Source organism: Primulina tabacum, chromosome 7, assembly GCF_025594145.1.
Source record: "Primulina tabacum isolate GXHZ01 chromosome 7, ASM2559414v2, whole genome shotgun sequence".
Taxonomy (NCBI): domain Eukaryota; kingdom Viridiplantae; phylum Streptophyta; class Magnoliopsida; order Lamiales; family Gesneriaceae; genus Primulina; species Primulina tabacum.
This window is the reverse complement of record NC_134556.1, coordinates 1,049,524-1,059,527: the sequence shown is the minus strand read 5'-3', so window position 1 is coordinate 1,059,527 and position 10,004 is coordinate 1,049,524. Positions and strand designations below refer to the sequence as shown.

The 10,004-nt window shown below is 34.5% G+C and overlaps 1 pseudogene; it reads right to left on the bottom strand.

Moving 5' to 3' along the window:
- Positions 1 to 559: 559 nt before the first annotated feature.
- LOC142550463 (uncharacterized) lies at positions 560 to 6,057 on the bottom strand (annotated as a pseudogene).
- Between the last annotated feature and the right edge of the window lie 3,947 nt (positions 6,058 to 10,004).

The window sequence follows — 10,004 nt, the reverse complement described above, 5'->3', positions numbered from 1 at the left end:
TTATCAAGAAATGTCAACAAACTGTCAAAATAATTATTGATATTTAACAAGCCCACAGGTTTATTATGGATATTAAGTTGTGCCCAAGAAACAGTGTGAAAAATTTCTTCTAATGTACCAAAACCACCTGATAGTGCAATAAAAGCATCAGAATTTTCAATCATTTAAGTGATTCTTTCATACATAGAAGAAACTTTTAATTCCTCCCCAATCGTAACACCTGTAATATTTCCTTCAGCTAAAGCTGTAGGAATAATACCCAAAACCTGACTACCTCCAAGATGAGCAGATGTTGAAACAGATCTCATTAACCCAATATTACCTCCCCCATATACCAAGTGAATTTTTCTCTCATCCAATATCTTTTCAAGATTATTCGCTGCTTCTACAAACACTTCATTTTTTCCAGGACTCGACCCACAAAATACACAAATATTTTTCAATGTTTGTGCAGAGGATCCAGCCATGTTTTTACTTTCTTTTTTTTTTCTGCGAAAATAGAGAAAAAGATAAGAGATTTTATAGGGGTAATATGTTATTATGACAAAACTATGGGTCACAGCTGTAAACAGAATAAATAGTAAAAACAATAATGACACACATGCATATAAACAGTAGTGTGATTGTGGCTCACAATTTTCCTCTGGTTTTACGTCCAGAAACGGCTTCAACGCCTTCTATGAGTCGAGGATATGCTTCCCATCCAATTTTCTTATAAATTGGCAAACAGGGTCTTTTTTAGTCGGATTCCCAAGACTATGACGCTCATCTTGGAATTGTTTCCATAAACGGAGAAGTTCAATATGCACATGTCCACTAGAATGCGTCTCAAGAGTCAATAAGATGTTATCTAAAGACTTCTTACTCAGCCCATTCTTAATGAAACCAATTTTATCTTCTCTGTTATTGAAAACGCATCTCAAAGATCTGCATCGTTTGTCACAAGTCCATCTTGCACACTTATGACAAACCCCTAAATTTTTGGCCCTTCGTTTTTCGCATAAGTGCTTTTTCCTAATCCAGGCAAATACCGAATGAGCAATGATTGTGGAACTTCTCCTCCAAATCGAACCTTAGCTTCTATTACAAGACGAATATCTTCTGGAATTCCTTTTTTCATTAGCAATCTCAATCTTTCACACCTTCCTGCATAAATTTTTCTTAGAACATTTTCAGAAACAGAGGGAAAATATTTACAAATTTTTGAGAGAATTTCATCCATTTTGAAAAGAAAATAAATGATTTTTTTTATTTTTGTATCAGCAATTGTGGGAAACTGATTTAACCGACTATGAGAGTCACGCAGTACCGTTATCCGCCATTTAACCGGGAAAATAAAAATATTAAGAAAACCTGAAATAAAAACAAACAAACTTAAATGCAACACAAAAAAAATCAAGGATCAGAAAGGGAAATAAACTCTTCTTGAAAGATTTCATTTTCTAAAAATGGTTTAAGCCTTTGTCCATTTACTTTAAAAATATCACCATTTTTAGGATTTTCAATATCCACAGCTCCATAAGTATACACATGCTTTACAACATATGGGCCTGTCCATCTTGATCATAATTTTCTTGGGAATATGTGAAGTCGAGAATTATAAAGCAAAACTTTTTTACCAATCTCAAAAGATTTTCTAAGAATTGTTTTATCATGAAATGATTTGATTTTTGCTTTATAAATCCTTGAATTCTCATACGCGTCATTTCTGAGTTCATCAAGTTCATTAAGTTGCAATTTACGCAATTTGTTGGCATCATCCATGCTTGAATTTAAAGTTTTGATCGCCCAATAAGCTTTATGTTCCAATTCCACAGGCAAATGACAATGTTTTCCATAAACCAATCTATAGGGAGACATATTCAATGATGTTTTAAAAGCTGTTCGATATGCCCAAAGTGCATCATTAAGTCGCAGAGACCAATCTTTTCTATTTGAGTTAACAGTTTTTTCCAAAATTTGCTTTATCTCTCTATTAGCTAATTCAACTTGTCCATTTGTTTGAGAATGATAAGAAGTAGTTACTTTATGAGTAATACCATATTTTTTCATTAATGAAGCAAATGGTTTATTAACAAAGTGAGTTCCCCGATCACTTATCATGGCTCGAGGAATTTCAAATCTACTAAAAATATTTTCTTTAAAAAATTTGATGACGATTTTATGATCATTTTTTCGACATGGAATTGCCTCTATCCATTTGGAAACATAATCAACTGCAACTAAAATATAAAAGTATCCAAACGACGATGGAAAAGGTCCTATAAAATCAATTCCCCAACAGTCAAAGATTTCAATTTCAATGATAGGATTCAAAGGCATCATGTTTTTTTTTGAAATCGCACCCAATTTTGAACAATTTTCACAGATCTTACAGATTTCGTGGGTGTCTTTAAACAAAGTGGGCCAATAAAATCCACATTGCAAGATTTTTGCAGCCGTTTTCTTTGAAGAAAAATGTCCTCCGCATGCTTCTGAATGACAAAATTTAATGAAACTACTTACCTCATTGTCGGGTATGCAACGTCGAAAAATTTGATCTGGACAATACTTGAACAGATACGGATCATCCCAATAAAAGTTTTTTACCTCATTCAAAAATTTTCTTTTATCTTGGGAACTCCATTGCGGTGGTATTTTTTCTGTCACAAGAAAATTTACTATGTTAGCAAACCAAGGTGTAGTAGTAACTGAAAATAGATCTTCATCAGGAAAATTATCGTTATTTGGTGTCATTTCACAAGATGATCCTGTTACTAGTCTCGATAAATGATCGGCTACGACATTCTTGGTTCCTTTCTTATCTTTGATCACAATGTCAAATTCTTGGAGTAACAAAATCCATCGTATCAGTCGTGGCTTTGCATCCTGTTTGGTCAACAAATATCTAATAGCAGAATGATCAGTAAACACAATAGTCGTTGATCCAATCAAATAAGAACGAAATTTATCTAATGCAAATATTACAGCAAGTAGTTCTTTTTCAGATGTGGAGTAATTAATTTGAGCATTGTTTAAAGTTCTACTTGCATAATATATCACATAAGGCTTACCGTTTCTTCTTTGACCCAGTACTGCACTGACTGCATAATCACTCGCATCGCACATGATTTCAAATGGTAAAGACCAATCAGGAGGTTGCATGATAGGAGCTGATGTTAAATGTCGAATAATTTTATCAAAAGCATTTTGACATTCTTGAATCCACTCAAATGCAGTGTCTTTTGTTAAGAGGTTACAAATGGGTTTAGAGATTAAACTAAAGTCCTTTATAAACCTCCGATAAAATCCAGCATGTCCCAAAAATGAGCGAATTTCTTTAATGGTTTTTGGAGGGGGTAAATTGGCGATGACATCAACTTTTGCTTTATCAACTTCAATTCCATGAGATGACACGACATGTCCCAAAACAATTCCAGAAATAATCATGTAATGACATTTTTCCTAATTTAAAATAAGACCTTTTTCCTCGCATCTTTTTAAAACTTTTTCCAAATTTTCAAGACAATTATCAAATGTATTCCCAAAGACAGTTAAATCATCCATGAAAATTTCCAAACAATTTTCAACCATGTCGCAAAAAATGCTTAGCATACATCTTTGAAATGTTGCTGGGGCATTGCATAAACCAAATGGCATCCTTCTGAATGCAAATGTTCCAAAAGGACATGTGAATGTAGTTTTTTCTTGATCTTCGAGTGCAATGGGAATTTGATAATAACCTGAATACCCATAAAAAAAACAGTAGTATGGATGACCTGCTACTCTTTCTAAAATTTGATCCAAAAATGGTAATGGAAAATGATCTTTTCTAGTGGCGTCATTTAATTTTCTATAATCAATACACATCCGCCAACTAGATGGGACTCGACTTGTTAACAATTCACCTTTTTCATTTTTTATCACTGTGATGCCAGATTTTTTTGGAACTACTTGTGTTGGGCTTACCCACTTACTATCAGAAATAGGGTAGATAATCCCAACATCAAGTAGTTTGAGAACTTCAGTTTTCACAACATCTTTCATGTGTGGATTTAATCTCCTTTGTGGTTGTTGAGATGTTTTAGCATTTTCTTCTAAATGAATTTTGTGTGTGCAAATTAGTGGATTAATGCCCTTGAGATCTTTTAGTGTCCAACCAATTGCATTTTTATGTCTTTTAAGCATATCAACTAATTTACCTTCTTGATCACTTTCTAGTTTGGAAGAAATTACCACCGAATATGTTTCATCTTCTCCAAGAAATGCATACTTCAATTCTTCTAGCAAGGGTTTTAACTCCAATATGGGTGGTTCGTCTTTGTTCTCATATTTTGCATCAAATTCTTTCTCTGATCCTGGTAACGAGTGATACCTGATAAAATCATCAAGATCAATTTCAATATTTTCTTTAACAGTTTCAATTGAACAAATATCTAATTGGTCACGAGTACTCCCTTCTTGAATGTTTTCTTCCACAAAAGTTTCAATAAGATTTTCATCTTCACTTTCATCTCCTTTGTCATGTGGTTGCTTACAAAGATTAAACACATTAAGCTCCAAGGTCATGTTACCAAATGACAACTTCATTATTCCATTCCTGCAATTTATAAGAGCATTAGAAGTTGCTAAAAATGGACGACCCAGAATTACAGGAATTGCATTACAAGCTTTGATAGGTTGTGTATCTAAAACTATGAAATCGACAGGATATACAAAGTTATCAACTTGGACCAATACGTCTTCTACCATACCTCTTGGCACTTTAACATATCTATCGGCAAGTAAAAGTGTTACCGAAGTAGATTTTAACTCGCCTAGATTGAGTTCTTGATAAACTGAATATCGAAGTAAATTCACACTAGCTCCAAGATCAAGCAAGGCTTTTTTAATCTTTCGTTCTCCAATAATACATGAAATAGTAGGACAACCAGGGTCTTTGTATTTCAAAGTATTATTATTTTGAATGATTGCACTTACTTGTTCGGCTAAAAATGATTTCTTTTTCACATTCAATTTTCTTTTCACAGTGCACAAGTCTTTCAAAAATTTGGCATATGATGGTACCTGTTTTATTGCATCTAATAAAGGAATATTAACTTTTACTTGTTTAAAAATATCATATATATCAGAATTCAAATTTGATTTTTTTGTATTTTTCAATGCATGAGGGAATGGTGGTGACACTGTTTGTTGAACCTCTTCTTCGCAAGTTATGGGTTTCACTTCCTTACCCTTTAGAGTTGATTTATCATCATCTTCACAAGGTTCAAGAATGGATTTTTCCACAACCTTACCACTTCGAAGGGTAATAACAGATTTTACCTGATCCATCGATAGAGTTCCAGAAGTTCTAGTTTGTGAATGATGATCCTTGGGATTAGGCAGAGGTTGTGAAGGAAATTTACCTTTTTCATGAACATTAAGTGCAGATGCAAATTTAGGAAGAGTATCTTTCAAATCTGTCATGGTTTGAGCAGTTTGAGTATTGATAGACTCTTGCTTTGCAATGAAAGAATTCAATAAATCTTCCAAATTCCTTTTCGGTGGAGGAACATAAGGTGCATAATTTTGAAAATTTTGTTGATTTTGAAAATGTGGTTGTTGAAATTGTGCAGCATTATCATTCCTCCAGCTAAAATTTCGATGATTTCGTCAACCTGGATTGTAATTTTGAGAAAATGGTTCGAAATTTGGCCTTTTGAAATTGTTCAAAACATTGACTTGTTCATGGAGACATTCTTTAAAAGAGGGCAAAGTGGGACAATCTTTTGTAAAATGATCACTTGTATCACAGATGTGACACGCAATTTCTTGAACAGATTTTAATTGACCATTCTTTTTCAATTCAAGTGCCTCAACTTTTCTTGCAAAAGAGGTAAATCTAGCTTGAAGATCATGTTCATCTTTGAGAGTGTACATACATCCACCAGATGTAGGAGATTGAATCTTGTTTGATGGTTTGATTGTACCTATAATGTCCCAATTTTGAGCATTTTCAGCTAATGAATCGAGATACTCAATTGCCTCGTTTGGATATTTATCTTCAAATGTTCCATTACACATAAATTCAACCATTTGCCTATCTTTAGGTGTTAAGCCTTCATAAAATTGAGAAACAACCCTCCAAATTTCAAAACCATGATGTGGACAAAGATTAAGCAATTCTTTGTATCTATCCCAACACTGATAAAAAGTTTCTCCTTGTTTTTGAGTGAAAGTGATGATTTGCCTTTTGAAAGAATTTGTTCTATGAGATGGAAAAAACTTTTTCAAAAATTGTTGTTGCAATTCATCCCAAGTTCTTATGGATCCCGATCTAAGATTTTGTAGCCAAGTTTTAGCTTTATCTTTTAAAGAAAAAGGAAAAAACTTAAGTCGAATGTTGTTCATGCTACAATTTAGATCATTATATGTGTTGCACACTTCTTCAAACTCTCGTAAATGCATGTATGGATTTTCAGAATCTAAGCCATGAAAATTGGGTAAAAGTTGGATACTACCAAGCTTAAAATTGAAATGAGATGCATCAGGGGGAAAAACTAGACATGAAGGTGCACTAGTACGTGTAGGATTCATGTGATCTCTAAGTGTTCTTCGTCTATCATGATCATGTTGAGATTGAATTTCATCTTCATTTTCTTGGATAGGTTCTTCCGCCATGTTTTGTAAAAATAAAGGGTTATTTCGAATGAGTCGACCACTAAGTGTACGTGACCAAATGCTCATGCAAATGCAAATGCAAAAGAATAAAAACACACAAAAGCAATAAAAATTCAAATAAAGAAAAATAAACTATAAACAAAATTAAATAGACTTGAAATTAAATTATACTTCCCCGGCAACGGCGCCAAAAACTTGTTGCGACTTTGATTGCTGCACTCCCAAGAGCAGGTTGTCCACAAGTAGTATAATTCGGTGAGTCCGAATATCGTATCCACAGGGAAGCTAAGGTAATTACAAGTCCACTACAATGTCTTTTTGTTTTGTTTTTGTTTTTGTTTCTTTTTAATTTTAATTGTTTGAATCTTTAATGGGTAAATTTTAATTGTTCAAATATAAATTTAAGTAGTTGAGATTAAAGGATCCACTCTTGGTATTTTAATAAAGTTAACATTAACGAACATTAAAGAAATTAATATTATGATATATTTATATATAGTAAATCAAGGTTCCCACTTTAAATGGTTGGTAAAACCAAACAAAAATTTAAATGGTTCCAAGAATTTAGTGTAACATATAGCAACAATAAATCAAAACTCCTACTTATAAGTAGGGTATAAAAATGCTTAAAGAAATAAATATAACATAAACAATAAATAATGATTAAATAATATAAAACATAGATTCTTACCTTTTAGTAACCTTATTATCATGCCAAGAGTTTCACCTTTTCATCTCAACTTTAGGAAGTTAGCTATTCATTATTCAAAGTGTAAAACTTTGAATATGAAATTAACATGCTAATTATATTTAAATGAAGAAATAAAGGAAAAATATAGAGAGAAATATTATGAACTCAAAGGTTTTTTCATAGAATGAGGGATATCTCAATACATTACAAAGCACCCCTATTTATAGCCAAATTTGGGGAGACAACTATAAATAAAATATTATTTTTTTACACAAAAGTCTTCATTGGTGTTCCAAGATATTATATTATATTACACATCACTTTTGAAAATCTTCTTCTTGGAATTTGCTTCTTCACATAAAAAGAAACATGTGGATAATATAGTTGTCTAGTTGTGTTATTTTTTTCAAATCATTTGACCAAGTAATTTGAGAGATATGGTCAAAATACTAGAGCATGGTAAAACTGCCACTCCTTTGGTAACTTTATTTGTTGCTTAATTTGATCCCAATTGTGAGAGGATTTTTATCTCATGCTTGACACCAATATTGTAGATATTAACATCAACTTTCTACAGGTCCAAGAATCATCTTAATCTCATTTGCAACGCCAAGTTTATTCTTGTTTTATCGAACCTGTAAAAAATATTAAAAACTTGTAATTACACAACAACTTATATTTTATACAATTTATTATAAAACATATAATATTTAAACATTTAATAAAACAAAAACTATATATTTATATGATAAAACATTTAATTAATGTACAATTTTTATGTTTATCAATGAGCTCGGGTCCTACTACTGCTTTTTCTCCCACTTCATCCCAATAAAGTGGTGATCGACATTTCCTTCCATAAAGAGCTTCGTATGGGGCCATTCCGATGCTGCTGTGATAGCTGTTGTTGTAAGCAAACTCAATTAAAGGTAGATGAGTGCTCCAATTGCTACTGAATTCAAGAGTGCATGCTCGCAGCATAATTTCCAAAGTTTGGATGGTTCTCTCCGTTTGTCCATCGGTTTTAGGATGATAGGCCGTACTTAGGGTTACTTTCGTTCCCATGGCCTCTTGAAAGCTCTTCCAAAAGCCCGAGACGAACCTTGGGTCTCTGTCAGACAAGATGCTCACTGGTACTCTATGAAGTCTTACAATATTGTCCATGTACAGTGTAGCTAATTTGTCCAGATTGTAATTCATACGGACGGGTAGGAAGTGTGCAGATTTGTAAGTCTATCTACAATTACCCATATTCCGTCCTGACCTTGCCTTGACTTTGGTAATCCTACCACAAAGTCCATGGAGATATGGTCCCACTTCCACTAAGGTATCTCCAACGGTTGCAATAATCCTCCGGGTCGCTGGTGCTCTGCTTTGACCTGTTGACAAACCTGACACTTAGAGACGAATACTGCCACATCTCTTTTCATTCCGTTCCACCAAAAATTCCTCTTAAGGTCTCTGTACATTTTTGTACTGCCTGGATGGACTGAAAACTTGGACTTGTGTGCTTCTGATAGTATTTCTTGGCGAAGGTTATCGTTGTTCGGTACGCAAAGTCGTCCATTCATCCATAGGACTCCCTTGTCATCAATTTGTAGATCTTGAGACTTCCCGCTTTTGACTTGCTCCTTAAGTTTCTTTAGCTCGGGGTCTCGGTCCTGATTTAACTTGACGGTCTCCTGCAGACATGGCTGGGCCGAGAGGGAAGCTAGAGTGATCTTGCCTCATCGGCCACTTTGTTCGCTTTACCTGGATGGTAACTTATAGTCAATTCGTAATCCTTCGGTAGTTCGATCCATCGCCTTTGCCTCATGTTTAGTTCTTTTTGGGTTAACAAGTACTTGAGGCTTTGGTGATCTGTGAAAATTTCACACTTAGCGCCATAGAGGTAGTGCCTCCAAATTTTTAAGGCAAAGACAACTGCTGCTAACTCAAGATCATGCGTAGGGTAGTTCTTTTCGTGCGGTTTCAACTGCCTTGACGCATAGGCGATCACTCTTCCCTCTTGCATGAGTACGCATCCCAGACCTTCCTTAGATGCGTCACTGTAGATGGTGAATTCCTTATCTTCAGTAGGTAAGATTAGCACTGGCGTGGATGCAAGTTTTTCTTTCAATGTCTGAAAACTTTTCTCGCAACCTTCGTCCCAGATGAACTTGGAATTCTTCTGAGTGAGCTTAGTCAGTGGTATAGCTATGGAAGAAAAACCTTCGACGAACTTCCTGTAATAACCTACCAGTCCAAGAAAGCTCCTGGTGTCTGTGGCGTTCTTAGATTTTGGCCTCTCTGTAATTGCCTCAACTTTCTTGGGATCCACTGATACTCCTGCTTCCGAGATCACATGTCCTAAAAAGGATACACTCTTAAGCCAGAACTCACATTTCTTAAACTTAGCAAATAGCTCTTTCTCCCTCAGTGTCTGTAGTGCAAGGCGGAGGTGCTCTTCATGTTCTTCCTCGTTGGGAGAATAAATGAGGATGTCATCAATAAATACCACTACGAACCGGTCCAGAAATGGTTTGAACACTCTGTTCATTAGGTCCATAAAGGCTGCAGGCGCAATGGTCAACCCAAAAGGCATCACTGTGAACTCATAATGCCCATATCTTGTCCGAAAAGCTTTTTTGGAGATATCTTCAGCTCTGACCTTCAGTTGGTGGTATCCAGT